Genomic DNA, 15,796 nt, shown 5'->3' with positions numbered 1-15,796 from the left:
ATTTTTCATTTGGTAGAAGCTTTGCATATTTTGTTAGTTATTGTCATAACATTTTGTTGTTACCTTCTGAATATTTAAAAGATTTGTACAAATAATTAAAACACATACACACACAGTACAATAGAGTTAATGTTTAAATATTATTTTACAATTTCCCTTGCTCTTTTTGCAAGCTATTCTAAGCAATTATTTTCTAAATACTCCATCTTCTCTGCTATGATTCTAATAGACTGTTTAGGAATTGTATGTATAAAGTAGTATTGACATAATACTAATTAAAGGCCACTGTTCTCTTTTCTTTTAAAAAGCAATAAATATAATCAAACTCATTTGATGACAGATTTTTTTAAAGTGCAACAGTAAATCTACTTTGTTGAAAATTTACTGAAAGCCACATAGGTGACAAGTAATTGAAGTCACATTTGAAAAGCTATTTGAAATTCTTGCCACCTTAGTATAATAAGTATATTATGAAAATTGAGGAAGCCCAGGAAAGAGCAATCTGCTTGAAAATATCTCTTTAAAATGTTGAGAAAATTACATTTATAGTCCTAGTAATAGCAAATTATGTGACTATCTCAGTGAATGTGGCAGACTGGCAAGGTGAATAATCAATACAAGTTTGTGAATATAATTTTGAAGGTATAAATAGGATATAATAAAAATTTAAATTCAAGACTTAAAACAATTGTCTCACACCTCTGTGCACAGGGATCTTTGAGGATGCTGCTTTAAAATGCAACAAAAGAAAATGTATTCTTCAAAGATTCTGATTTATACTCTCTAGCATGGGGTCCAAGAAACCTCATTATGAAATTACAAGTCTCAAGTAAACAGTAGAGGTTTTGGATCAACCACTTATACAGCTAGTAGGAAGGTTAAAAGTCAAAACACTCTCGAAGAAACACCATGGAGCAATTTTGTTAAGCACTGAGCTAGGAAATTAAAAGAACATGTTTATATTTCAGTTCAGTTCAGTTCAGTTCAGTCACTCAGTCGTGTCCAACTCTTTGCGACCCCATGAATCGCAGCACCCCAGGCCTCCCTGTCATCACCAACTCCTGGAGTTCACTCAAACTCACATCCATCAAGTCAGTGATGCCATCCAGCCATCTCATCCTCTGTTGTCCCTTTCTCCTACTGCCCCCAATCCCTCCCAGCATGAGTCTTTTCCAATGTGTCAACTCTTTGCATGAGGTGGCCAAAGTACTGGAGTTTCAGCTTTAGAATCATTCCTTCCAAAGAAATCCCAGGGCTGATTTCCTTCAGAATGGACTGGTTGGATCTCTTTGCAGTCCAAAGGAATCTCAAGTCTTCTCCAAAATCACAGTTCAAAAGCATCAGTTCTTCAATGCCCAGCTTTCGTCACAGTCCAACTCTCACATCCATACATGACCACTGGAAAAACCATAGCCTTGACTAGACGGACCTTTGTTGGCAAAGTAATGTCTCTGCTTTTCAATATGCTATCTAGGTTGGACATAACTTTTCTTCCAAGGAGTAAGCGTCTTTTAATTTCATGGTTGCAGTGAACATCTGCAGTGATTTTGGAGCCCCCCAAAAATAAAGTCTGACACTGTTTCCACTGTTTCCCCATCTATTTCCCATGAAGTGATGGGACCGGATGCCATGATCTTCATTTCCTGAATGTTGAGCTTTAAGCCAACTTTTTCACTCTCCTCTTTCACTTTTGTCAAGAGGCTTTTTAGTTCCTCTTCACTTTCTGCCATAAGGGTGGTGTCATCTGCATATCTGAGGTTATTGTTATTTCTCCCAGCAATCTTGATTCCACCCTGTGCTTCTTCCAGCCCAGCGTTTCTCATTATGTACTCTGCATATAAGTTAAATAAGCAGGGTGACAATATACAGCCTTGACGCACTCCTTTTCCTATTTGGAACCAGTCGTTGTTCCATGTCCAGTTCTAACTGTTGCTTCCTGACCTGCATACAGATTTCTCAAGATGGTATTCCCATCTCTTTCAGAATTCTCCACATTTATTGTGATCCAAACAGTCAAAGGCTTTGGCATAGTCAATAAAGCAGAAATAGATGTTTTTCTGGAACTCTCTTGCTTTTTCCATGATCCAGTGGATGTTGGCAATTTGATCTCTGGTTCCTCTGCCTTTTCTAAAACCAGCTTGAACATCAGGAAGTTCACGGTTCATGTATTGCTGAAGCCTGGCTTGCTTGGAGAATTTTGAGCATTACTTTACTAGTGTGTGAGATGAGTGCAATTGTGTTTGAGCATTCTTTGGCATTGCCTTTCTTTGGGATTGGAATGAAAACTGACCTTTTCCAGTCCTGTGGCCACTGCTGAGTTTTCCAAATTTGCTGGCATATTGAGTGCAGCACTTTCACAGCATCATCTTTCAGGATTTGAAATAGCTCAACTGGAATTCCATCACCTCCACTAGCTTTGTTCATAGTGATGCTTTCTAAGCCCCATTTGACTTCACATTCCAGGATGTCTGGCCCTAGGTGAGTGATCACACCATCGTGATTATTTTGGTCATGAAGATCTTTTTTTTGTATAGTCTTCTGTGTATTCTTGCCACCTCTTCTTAATATCATCTGTTTCTGTTAGGTCCATACTATTTCTGTCCTTTATCGAGCCCATCTTTGCATGAAATGTCCCCTTGGTATCTCTAATTTTCTTGAAGAGATCTCTAGTCTTTCCCATTATGTTCTTTTCCTCCATTTCTTTGCTTTGATCGCTGACGAAAGCTTTCTTATCTCTTCTTGTTATTCTTTGGAACTCTGCATTCAGATGCTTATATCTTTCCTTTTCTCCCTTGCTTTTCACTTCTCTTATTTTCACAGCTATTTGTAAGGCCTCCTCAGAGAGCCATTTTGCTTTTTTTACATTTCTTTTCCTTGGGGATGGTCTTGATTCCTGTCTCCTGTACAAGGTCATGAACCTCCATTCATAGTTCATCAGGTACTCTATCAGAACTAGTCCCTTAAATCTATTTCTCACTTCCACTGTAAAGTTACAAGGGATTTGATTTAGGTCATAGCTGAATGGTCTAATGGTTTTCCCTACTTTCTTCAATTTAAGTCTGAATTTGGCAATAAGAAGTTCATGATCTGAGCCAGTCAGCTCCTGGTCTTGTTTTTGTTGACTGTATAGAGCTTCTCCATCTTTGGCTGCAAAGAATATAATCAATCTGATTTTGGTGTTGACCGTCTGGTGATGTCCATGTGTCAAATCTTCTCTTGTGTTTTTGGAAGAGGGTCTTTACTATGACCAGTGCATTTTCTTAGCAAAACTCTGTTAGTCTTTGCCCTGCCTCATTCCGTATTCCAAGGCAAAATTTGCCTGTTGCTCTAGGTGTTTTTTGATTTCCTACTTTTGCATTCAAGTCCCCTATAATGAAAAGGGCATCTTTTTTGGGTGTTAGTTTTAAAAGGTCTTGTAGGTCTTCATAGAGCCATTCAACTTCAGCTTCTTCAGCATTACTGGTTGGGGCATAGAATTGGATTACTGTGATATTGAATGGTTTGTCTTGGAAACGAATGAGATCATTCTGTCGTTTTTGAGATTGCATCCAAGTACTGCATTTCAGACTCTTTTGTTGACCATGATGGCTACTCCATTTCCTCTGAGGGATTCCTGCCCACAGTAGTAGATATAATGGTCATCTGAGTTAAATTCACCCATTCCAGTCCATTTTAGTTCGCTGATTCCTAGAATGTTAATGTTCACCCTTGCCATCTCTTGTTCGACCACTTCCAATTTGCCTTGATTCATGGACCTGACATTCCAGGTTCCTATGCAATATTGCTCTTTACAGCATCGGATCTTGCTTCTATCACCAGTCACAGCCACAACTGGATTTTGTTTTTGCTTTGGCTCCATCCCTTCATACTTTCTGGAGTTATTTCTCCACTGATCTCCAGTAATATGTTGGTCACCTACCGACCTGGGAAGTTCCTCTTTCAGTATCCTAGCATTTTGGCTTTTCATCCTGTTCATGGGGTTCTCAAGGCAAGAATACTGAAGTGGTTGCCATTCCCTTCTCCAGTGGACCGCATTCTGTCAGACCTCTCTACTATGACCCGCCCGTCTTGGGTGGCCCCACGGACATGGCTTAGTTTCATTGAGTTAGAGAAGGCTGTGGTTCTAGTGTGATTAGTTTGACTAATTTTCTGTGATTATAGTTTCAGTGTGTCTGCCCTTTGATGCTCTCTTGCAACACCTACCGTCTTACTTGGGTTTATTTTACCTTGGGCGTGGGGTATCTCTTCACGGCTGCTCCAGCAAAGTGCAGCTGCTGCTCCTTACCTTGGACGGGGGGTATCTCCTCACTGCCGCCCCTCCTGACCTTGAACGTGAAATAGCCCTCTAGGCCCTCCTGTGCTAGCGCAGCCACCACTCCTTGGACGTGATGTTGCTCCTCCCAGCTGTTGCCCTAATACTGCTCAAGCACAAACAAAACTAATATAACATTTCCAAATTCTCAGTTGTAAAAGTGAAAATCTGCTAATTATTGAATTATAGACATGAATAAATACAATTTATAATGCTATACAACATGAAAATATAAGGATTGATAGATTATGAACGTTTTTACTCTGCCACATAAATTTAATGAAATAGTTGCTTTAAATTCTTGAAAATTGTAGTTGGAGAGAGGAGGATAAGTCTTGTACATGAATTATAATTTCCTATCAAAGTTCAGTTGATAGAGGATAGACACTATTGAAGTCTTGGGAAAGAAAGAGAGATAAAGAGAGACAGAGATTAGAACTAGAAAGCACAGGCAGAAAAGAACTTTTTTCAAGGAAACTAGGAACTATTCAGCTGATGGCAAGAAGGATGAAATGAAAATAAAATCTTCAGTTAGCTGTTGGGGCTCACTAGGAATTTCTGTGCTTGTAGCCCACACTATGTAGTACCAGCCTTGGATTTTTACCATCTTCTCCATACTCCACTTTGTTACTTCGTTTCATTTCATACTATTGACGCCAAGTGGTTTTCATGTTGTTGACCTCATTCCACCCCTCGAGCCCCACTTATGGGTCCTGGGGCTGCATTTTAAAATTTCTTGTAGCTTTTATCTTGAAATTATTGAAACCTTTGTTGTTGTTTGTTGCTGGTGATGGTGGTGATTGTGGGTGTGATAGTATTATATGGTTATATTCAGAGATATCACTTTGCTGACAAAGGTCCACATAGTCAAAGCTATGGTTTTTCCCGTAGTCATGTGTGGATGTTTTCTCACAGTTTGTTTTGATCCACACAGTCAAAGGTGTTTGCATAGTCAATAAAGCAGAAGTAGATGTTTTTTTTTTTTTGGAACTCTCTTGCTTTTTCCAATATCCAACGGATGTTGGCAATTTGATCTCTGGTTCCTCTGCCTTTCCTAAAACCAGCTTGAACATCTGGAATTTCACAGTTCACGTACTGTTGAAGCCTGGCTTGGAGAATTTTGAGCAGTACTTTGCTAGCGTGTGAGATGAGTGCAATTGTGTGGTAGTCTCAACATTCTTTGGCTTTGCCTTTTTTGGGGATTGGAATGAAAGTTGACCTTTTCCAATCCTGTGACCACTGCTGAGTTTTACAAACTTGGTGGCATATTGAGTGCAGCACTTTCACAGCATCATCTTTTAGGATTTGAAGTAGCCCAACTGAAATTCCATCATCTCCACTAGCTTTGTTCATAGTGATGCTTCTTTTTTTGTGTGTGTGTAATTTATGTTTATTTTTATTGTTAGATAAAGTTAACATTTGCTACAGTTTTGCCTGAAATTAATAGCATTCAAGGATAACAAAGCAGTCTCAAGGTCTCAAATGTGAAAAATCTGTGGCAAGAGTTTAAAAAAGTACCATTAGTCAAGGTACAGTTCAAATAATAATAATATACACATATTCCATAACCCAAATCTATTTAACATGAATATTAACCTGTTTTTGGTTAATTTTCCTACAACATGGCCCGACTACAGACAAGTCCTCCAGAAGACATTTCATATATGGTGTCACTGGGGCTGCCATGGGGGGAGGGGTGCCAAAGGCATTTTTTGGGTAGAACCTAAGGATGCTGCTAAACAAGGCAAAGGATGAACCTTCAAAAAGAATTATCCGGCCTAAACTGCAGTGCCACAGTTTAAAAATCCTGTTGTTGAGTATATAGTGATGCTTCTTAAGGCCCACTTGACTTCTTACTCCAGGATGTCAGACTCTAGGTGAGTGATCACATCATCATGATTATCTGGGTCATGATATCTTTTTTGTATAGTTCTGTGTATTCTTGCCACCTCTTCTTAATATCTTCTGTTTCTTTTAGGTCCATACCAAGTCTTTCCTTTACTGTGCCCACCTTTGCATAAAATGTTCCCTTGGTATCTCTAATTTTCTTGAAGAGATCTCTAGTTTTCCCCATTCTATTGTATTCCTCTATTTCTTTCCTCTTTTCCCTCTATTTCTCCTGAAAAATCTGTATGCCAGTCAAGAAGCAACAGAACTGGACCTGGAACAACAGACTGGTTCCAAATCAGGAAAGGATTATTATTCAAATTATCTGACAAAAGTATGTAATACTGACTACCCAGCATAACTTTATTGAATTGAAGCTCTCAACATATGTCCTACTGATGATTCAACTGATTGTTGAACAATTGTAGAGACAGTAGGCTTCTCCTATTCTTCCCAATGCCTTTCACCTCTCATGGAACACAGAACTCAAGAACGATTCTCAGTGTCTGATGTATGGTTTTCATGAGTGTTTTCATATAGATCATTTATGTGAGCTTATCCACAAAAAAATGTTTCAACTTGATATAAAAAATGTGTTCATTGATCACTTTAGTCTCTCTCTTTATCATGTTTTATGTATCCATGTTCATATAAAGAGCTACTGTTTATTCCTTTGAATGGCTTTGTGTCACCTTTGTATAAAAAGTTCAACACACTCTTCAGTTCTGTAGTTGATGAATTTTAAGTTGTTTCCACTTTTTAATTATTGCAGAATTTGATACATGGACAATTTGCATATCATAAATCCATCTTTATATACATATATATGGATTTTCTATATCAAAAATATGTAGAAATTCATCTTTACTAAATATTGCTGATGGTTACCAAAATTATATACATTTATGCTTCAATCAGTATATGAGTTGACATTGCTACAACTCACAAAGATATTCTTTTGACTGACTTGAAGTTTTTGAGTATCTGATATGGAATGATATCTCATTTAGTTGACAGTTTGCTGATTGCTGATGAAAAATTATTATGCGTTTATTAAAATTTCAGATTTCCATGTATATAAATTTATTTTTCACACTCCTTTCTCATTTTATGTTAGACAGTTTTTACTGTTCTAATCAATTTGAAGAGCTATTTATGAATCATGAAAGCTCAGCTTTTGCTAGTTATATGTGTTAAAAATATCTGTTTGCTCTTATTCAGATCTGATTTCTGTAATTATGGTGTCAAGTTCAGGACTATTCTGATTGGTCATTCAGTGACCTCACTACCACCAAACTAAAAAATGATCTGTCACACCATTGGCAGCTGCAACAAAAAATGCATGTGGTAAAAATTCAAAAATATATTCAAATATTTTTATAAAATGAAAATAGGTAAGGAAAATATGTGTAATAGTTTTATGTTGCTAATTCTATGAATTATAAAATTCATTGACACCTAAGAATGCCCACAGTTTCAGGAATTTTTAAAATTCATGTTGGAAAAGCAGCCAGATTTAATCCTTTTTGAAATATTTACTGGGTCCCTGCTATGCCCCTTTCTCAGTGCTAGGCATTAAGGATGCACCAGACATAACTCTTCCCTGCTCTAATGAGATTATGAGTGTAAAGGAGAGCCTAATAGTATAAGAGTTAGATGTTAATTACCAATCTCAGAAGTATATAAATATAAACTGAAGGGTCTATACATACCTATAGGAAATATGATCCTTATTTGTTTATATTCACCATGTTTTCAAGACAGTTATTAAATTTGGAAGTTACTCAAATATAAAGAAATAAATTATTGAAAGTTGACACAGACTTCACTTCTTAAAGCATATAGATCTTTGAGAGAACTAATCAATTGTACGTACACATGTATTTAGGTACTCTCTGGGTCAAATGGTAAGGACAACAGAAGAAAATAAGCTAAAAAATAAAGAAAATATTTTACGTAAAAAGTGCAATGTACAGGATTAGATTATTGTGGCAAATAAAGTTTCATTTCCTAAGAATTTCAGGCCTTTTAATCAACTAAAAAATTCTGGGTGCATAGATATGCTAAAGCAATTCCAGCAGATTGCAAAATATTTCAAAATTTTTATTTTTCTAACTGCAGACATGTTAATTTTATTACTTTATATTGTTAGTCTTCTAATGAGAGCTTTTAGGCTTTTATTTGTAATTCAGGGATACTATACGTACATGACGTTTGCGAGTGTGGGGGTGTGCATGTGCGCTTAGCTGTTCAGTTGTTTCTGATTCTTTGCAACCCCGTGGACTGTAGCTCACCACTCTCTGTGCACGGGATTTCCCAAGCAAAAATACTGGAGTGGGTTGCCATTTCCTTCTCCAGTCTTCTTTTGTGAACTTCATTCCATCATTATGACAAAATATTTAAAGACACGCTTTAAAATATTAACTATTTGATTCTTAACTATTTACTTTCTCTGTATGTATGTGCTCAGTCACTCAGTCATGTCTGACTCTTTATGGCCCCAAGGACAGTAGACTACCAGGCTCCTCTCCCCATGGAATTTTCCAGGCAAGAATACTGGAGTGGGGTATTTCCTGCTCCAGGGAATCTTTCCGAGGCAGGGATTGAACCCACTTTTCTTGTGTCTCCTGCATTGGCAGGCGATTCTTTACCACTGCACCACCTGGGAAGCCCATATATTCATAATAGTATACTATAATTTTCTCCAAATATCCCTATAAGCTATGAAAAGTATAATGAGATAATTCATTATAAGAAAATCTATATCTTTCTAATTTTTGATATTATGTTTTTTATTTTATATGTTTGGATTGTCTGCTCAGATTTTCAATGTTTTCCCCTAAATTTAGGATAGCAAATGTGTCTCATAGTATAGATATTTCTGTAAGTTAAGAAAAGGAAAATGTTACATTAGAGTGCAAGTTTCTACAGATGTCCATATTGAGGTAGAAACCCAGTATTTTTCCATTCATTCCTTCAGCAAATATTAAATTAATACTTATTTTGAGTCACATATTCAACTCAGTTTTTGAATGTATGCAACTTATACAAACTTATATATAAATTATATACATATACATATACATGTTGAGAGCTTGTCCTAAAGAAGCATATATTAATGGGCAAGGAAAACAAGAAAACATCTGTGATAAAATGGTATGTGGCTTTAACGGAGGATAAAATGCTAACTACTTGAATATATTGAATTATAGTACTTAGACTGTGGAATCCTGGGTACGATTCCTCAAGAAAGTAACAAGGAATCAAGTGTACATACATGTGAGTTTGAACTGTATGATAGATTGTATTATTGTCTCTTTGCTCCTTTCTTTTTTTCATTAATTTTATTGGAGTAGAGTTGCTTTACAATGTTTTGTTAGTTTCTGCTGTACAGCAAATTGAATCAACTACTCCCTTTTAAAAATAATATTATATATTTGCATCTTTTGCCTGGGACTTTAAAGTGCCTCATGAAGAAAATGAAGATCTTAAAGTAGAACCACATTGAAGAGGGTATGGCCACATGCTTAGTGTGGCAAATAATAAGATGTTAGGAGATGTGACAGGCGCCTCTACTTACAATGTGCTTTTGTAGCTATAATTTTATACTTTCAGCTTTTACCTTTCTGCCATGTACCTTGAAAAGAGTGTAACCCACGTTGCTGTAAATTGCAGAATGAGTGACTTGTGAGGTACACCTTAATCCACTATTTACCTGTAAGTAAGAAAAATAAATACTTATTTTTGTACGCCATTGAAATTTGGGGTTTCTTGTGAAACATATCATTGTAGAAGTCTAAAAAAATGTCAACTTTTACATCAATGTCAGATAATTCTAGAATGAGAATATTCTGGAATAAGCAATGTGGGGAAAAGATAAACATTGTAAAAGGTAGAGAATGAAAAAGAAATCCAGATAATAAAATTGCAAGTATGCAATTTTAATGGTTTATAATCAAAATAGATGTTGATAATTTGAGTTATTATTTGTTTTATTTTAATTGATTGTTCATCTAAAATTTTAGTCACCTTTGACTCATTAAACGTAAAATGAAATTAGAATGCTTCCACACTATAGAAATGTAAGAATTTCAGAAATTGGTAGAAAAATTTGTATCCAATTATTTCCCTATAACTTTTGTTTTATTGTGTACATACACCTTAATCTTTTTTCTCTCTCTTGATACACATATGTATGTGTATTTAATGTATTATATGCATAAATAGCATATATAAAGGTACACAAACATAAATACTTCTCAAGCTAAATTTCATTTGAACTACCTTCATATTTACTTATGACATTTCTCCTTTATCTCCATGGTTCTTTCTTTGAGTGTTTTCAATACAAGAAGATATTCCTGTAGCATTTCTTTTGGAGAAGGCAATGGCACCCCACTCCAGTACTCTTGCCTGGAAAATCCCATGGACGGAGGAGCCTGGTAGACTGCAGTCCATGCGGTCAGGAAGAGTCGGACACAACTGAACGATTTCACTTTCACTTTTCACTTTCATGCATTGGAGAAGGAAATGGCAACCCACTCCAGTGTTCTTGCCTGGAGAATCCCAGGGATGGGGGAGCCTGGTGGGCTGCCGTCTATGGGGTGGCACAGAGTCGGACACGACTGAAGCGACTTAGCAGCAGCAGCAGCAGCATTTCTTTTAATCACAATCACACACAGCTGCGTTCTCCCAATTGTGTCTTTCTGAAAATTTACTTTGTCTTCATTTATGAATGATATTTTCATAGACTATTGAATTCTAGGTCGGCATTTCAAAGATGTCAGTCCATTGTCTGCTAGCTGCTATTGTTTCTTTGGGGAGTCTTTCTTTGAAGCCAATATGCCTTTTTCTCTGGCTTCTTTTAAATTATTTTCTGGCTGCCTTTATAATTTTCTGCTTTGTCTTTTTTTTTGGCAGTTTTACTATGATATTTCTGTTTCTGGTTTTTTTTTTTTTCCTCCCTTTTGGTTTGCTTTTAGTATTTTCTTGTTGCATGCCTGATTATTTTTGCATAAGATCCAGAAATTATGTGTGAAACATTGCGTGACAGTTTAAAACTCTGATTTACTTTTCTCCAAAAATGTCTGCTCTGAGAGTCAATTTAGCAGCAGTGGATAAGCTGAAGTGAGACTACCTTGGTCTAAAGTCAGTTTTAATAACTATGAGTGCTGGCCTATTTCTGGTTCAGTGTCCCACCTTCCATTTTGATGTGTAATCCTGCACCCTCCTCCAAGGTTGGCCTTGAGTTCTAATTTGTACCCTCTCATCAACCCTAGGCGACTTCTAACACTCTGCTAAGTGTGTCAGTCTCTCAATTTAAGGTTATTGCTCAGCTTCCAAGCTTCTCATCTTCCTCAGAGCAAATCCTTGAATGGAAAAGTCGTGCCTGGTGGCTGCCTCACATTCCCTTCCCCCTAGAAGGGTGGATTTCAGGACTTCAGGGACAGGGAAGTACTGTGATAACCTCAAAATGAGGTTTGTTTAACTGTGCTTGCTGCTTTTTATTTGCTCCCACTTTGAGATCTGTCTCAATGCTGCAAGCAGCCCTCACTTTCCTTTAACTCTGATCATGCAAAACAACAACATCAAAATGTATATAATTATAGATATAAAAAGTAATCGATATGTGGTGTCTATACTTTGGTGTGGTGTACATTACAGGATTATGGAAGAAATTTCCATAAAACACTAAATACATACTTTAATAAATGAATTGCAGTCTGCTTTTCTCATAAGCTACATTTAAAATTCTGGGCTATACAGTAGATAATTAATGAATACCTGCTGACATAATGTATTTTTAACTGAAAGCTTACTAAACTTATACCTGCATAAACTAACTTCATAATCATTGATCTCCAGAACATCCCTTAATGCAAATTATCTGTTCTATAAATAAATTGCTTTATCACAAAAGTATAGGTTAAATATACAACTGGCGCAAAATAGGGGCTTAGTAATTGCCTGTTAACCTAATTAACATGTTTGTTGGTATAAGCTTCTTTCATTTTAGTCTCAGGTCTTACTCTCAATGAATGGATTTAAGCTCAATGAATGGATTTAATTAAAGGATTTCTATTTGGTAGTTTTGCCTATATGAGTGTTTAATAAATGTTAATTAAAGGAATTCGAGGAATATTTTATTGAAAACAGTAAAATTGTGTTCTATGGTATGTTGTGTCAGTGGAATATTTGGGGTTTAAATAGCAGAAAATATGGCTTCCAGAAAAGAAAAGAAAGTAGTGGAATGATAAATAGGAAAGCCTTCAAATAATATAGATGCATTTTATTAAATACACTTTTCAGAAAGGACATAAAAACTCTGTGAGAAAGAAATTCATGTCTGTATTCTTCTAGGTACTGACTCATCTTCAAATGCTTCCCATTCATGTCAAGATCAACTGAAATTTCCCAAAAGGAAAAGACAGAGTATGGTTGAACCAAGTCAAATCATGTGATTTAACTGTAAATCATGCATCACTAGTACATGTGTTGGGCTTCCCTTGTGGCTCAGCTGGTAAAGAATCTGCCTGCAATGTGGGAGACCTGGCTTTGATCCCTGGGTTGGGAAGATCACCTGGAAAAGGGAAAGGCTACCCACTCCAGTATTCTGGCCCGGAAACTCCCAAGGAGTGTATATTCCGTGGGGTCGCATGGGGGTTGAACTGAAACTCACCAATAGGTTACTGTGGAAGTAGTATATCTGTGTATACATAGACATCAACTTTGGCAGTTCTGGGTGCAAAGTACTATTGTCTGGATGACTTATAAAGAGCAGAAATTTCTTTCTCATACTTCTGGAAGCTGAAAGTGCAAACTCCAGATACCAGTGTGGTCAGTTTCTGGTGAATGCCCTCTTTCTGGTTACATGCTGCCATTTTCTTATCCTATCCTCACATAGGGAAAGGATGAGGGAGCTCTCTGGGGTGTCTTTTACAATTCCATTCATGAAGCCTCCATCCTCATGACCTCATTAACCCCCAATAGCTCCACTTTCTAACATCATCTCCTTAGGCAGTAACATTTCAATATATGATTTTTGAAAGATTTGTTCAGTTCAGATAATTTGCATGATCTATAAATATAAATATAGATATAAAGATAATTGTTATACATATGGTTTCTGTAGTGTATATGAAACCTATCCTCTCTAGGATGCTCTAATATTCTTAAGTGGTCTAAATTTTTATTATACAATATTTATGCTTCAAATGTATCAAAAAATCACAGAATATGATTATAACATGTTAGAGGTACAATAAGTGTGGAAGAAATTATAAATGTCCATCCGAGTGCATACATGTTTCCAATTCAGGGTAGACTAAAAAAAAAAATAGGGTAGTTTGATGTATGTACATATTCTACCTAAACATTCTACTATGCATATTCAGGTATTCTGTTCATTCAACTTTATAATGTTTAAATCCAAGCTTTTTTCTAGATAATATTTTATTACTGAGTTTTACTCCAATATAAAAATAGCCTTAAATCTTTTATGATTAAGTCAATTGTAGTGTTTGAAGATACATGCTATAGAAGTCTGTCTGGTAATTAATAAAATAGATAAATAGATTAGATCTTAATATGGAGTTCTGAGAAGTACAGCAAGCACAGTCAATTTATTTTAGAGGAAACAAAGTGTAACTGTAATCCGGAAACACAGTTTATCAGATGTGTGACCACTGGAATGCTACTTAATTTTTAAGCCTTATTTTCCTTATCTATAAAATGGTAACAGTAATAAAATCTATCTGTAGGACTGTATGAAGACTTGAATGAGATAATGTTGTTAAGCTGCATAATGCCTGGCATGTTAGTAAGGAAATATTGAATTATTATAGCTATGTTGTGCTCAGTCGCTAACTCATATCAGACTCTTTTTGACCCCATAGAATGTAACCGATCAGGCTCCTCAGTCCACAGAATTTTCCTGGCAAGAATACTGGAGTGGGGTGCCATTTCCTACTCTAAGGGATCTTCCTGACCTAGGGATTGAACCCATGTCTCCTGCATTGGTAGTCAAATTCTTTACCACTGAGCCATCAGGGAAGCCCATGTTTATCACTAGTATTGGTTGAGTCACCAGTACTGACGATTGCTCAGATCAATAAGTGAGGTCTTTGAACTCTTTCTCATGAAAGGTGGAGACTCCCAAATACCTTTGCATTAAAAATCTTAAGTTCACACATTAGCACTCTGTAGTTTTGGACAAAGAAAATTCTGCAGTGCAGACTCATCAAGTAGAGATAGCTGAATCTCTAAGCAGCTCACACAGAACTCGCGTATGAAATCCTGTTTTGTAATTTCTCTGACCAGCAGTGCAATAATGTGCTTGTCATCATCAGCCACTATTAGACATTTGCACTTTATAAAATTTTTAATGGATGTACAGGCTTCACAAGACAAATTTAACTCGTATTCCTGGTGTAATGGATAGAAATAAATTAACTATTAAATATCGAGATTAGTTGCTTCTGTGATGTTCAATTCAGAGTAAAATTTTAAAAAGACATCAGTGTTAAGTACAAGACTAGTTTTGAACTCACAGTGAAGGTTTTAAATGCCAGTAACTCACTGAATCAGATGAACCATTTGATATCTGACAACTTTAAGGTGGTTTTAAACCACAGGAAATTGGAACATTAACTTTCTGGTAGTTACAAGCCATGATGGCCCTAACAAATCACACAGCGTATTTCAAATGACTTGCTGCAGCTCATAATCCATATACCTGAAAGTAGAAGTAGCCAAAGCTTTTGTTGCTACTGCTTGTGTTTCAAAAGTTTGAATGTTTTCGCCTCCTTTTGCATTTGTACATAGAAATATATGCAGCCGTGACATGCTCACTGTATGAGGAGGGTGATTTCTTGAAATTAATACACAATAAGCCACATTTGTTTTGTGATGCTGGTGTTCTTAGATTAAAAAGTTAGGTTTAAGATTAATATAAGCTTGGTGTCTTCTAAAATCTACCCAGTAACAAGCAAATAGCATTTCTTGAAAGTAGGTGCACAGATCTATAAATAAATGTCTCAGAAATAATTTTCTTATATTGAAGAATCATTTTAATAAAAGAGAATAATGTTTTATGTATCATCTTCCTCTCCCACAGATTTTCCTCCATCTGAATACTTTGTTGTTATTTTTAAAATTAATATTACTATTGCCTTATACAAGCAAAGCTTTATAACCAATGAAATCTGATATTTCTCATTTAAATTGTACAATTTCATTTTATATTTTACAAGAAAGAAGTGTGATGTACTAAATCTCATAGTCTATTATTACAAAATTTCAGTAACAGTGAGTAGATTCCCATGCAGATCATGCCTGAAACTTAAGGACACTTTTCATCTCAAATTATGTTAAATCCATTTTAAGGGGCTATTTTAAGGGGCTTTTCCTCCTAGCATGATGAGGATGATGTTTCTTTAATACAATATTTTGGGAATAATGACTAAAACATTATGTATATATGTATGTATATATGTATGTAAGTGTGTGTATAAATGTATGTATGTATTTATAATTAGACTAGGATCAGCATAGCCAGAGAAAAAGCACTTTATTTAGTAGGCTTAGGGTTTTAGACTA

This window comes from Oryx dammah, unplaced genomic scaffold (assembly GCF_014754425.2).
Source record: "Oryx dammah isolate SB20612 unplaced genomic scaffold, SCBI_Odam_1.1 HiC_scaffold_20, whole genome shotgun sequence".
Classification (NCBI taxonomy): domain Eukaryota; kingdom Metazoa; phylum Chordata; class Mammalia; order Artiodactyla; family Bovidae; genus Oryx; species Oryx dammah.
This window is presented reverse-complemented; position numbering follows the sequence as displayed.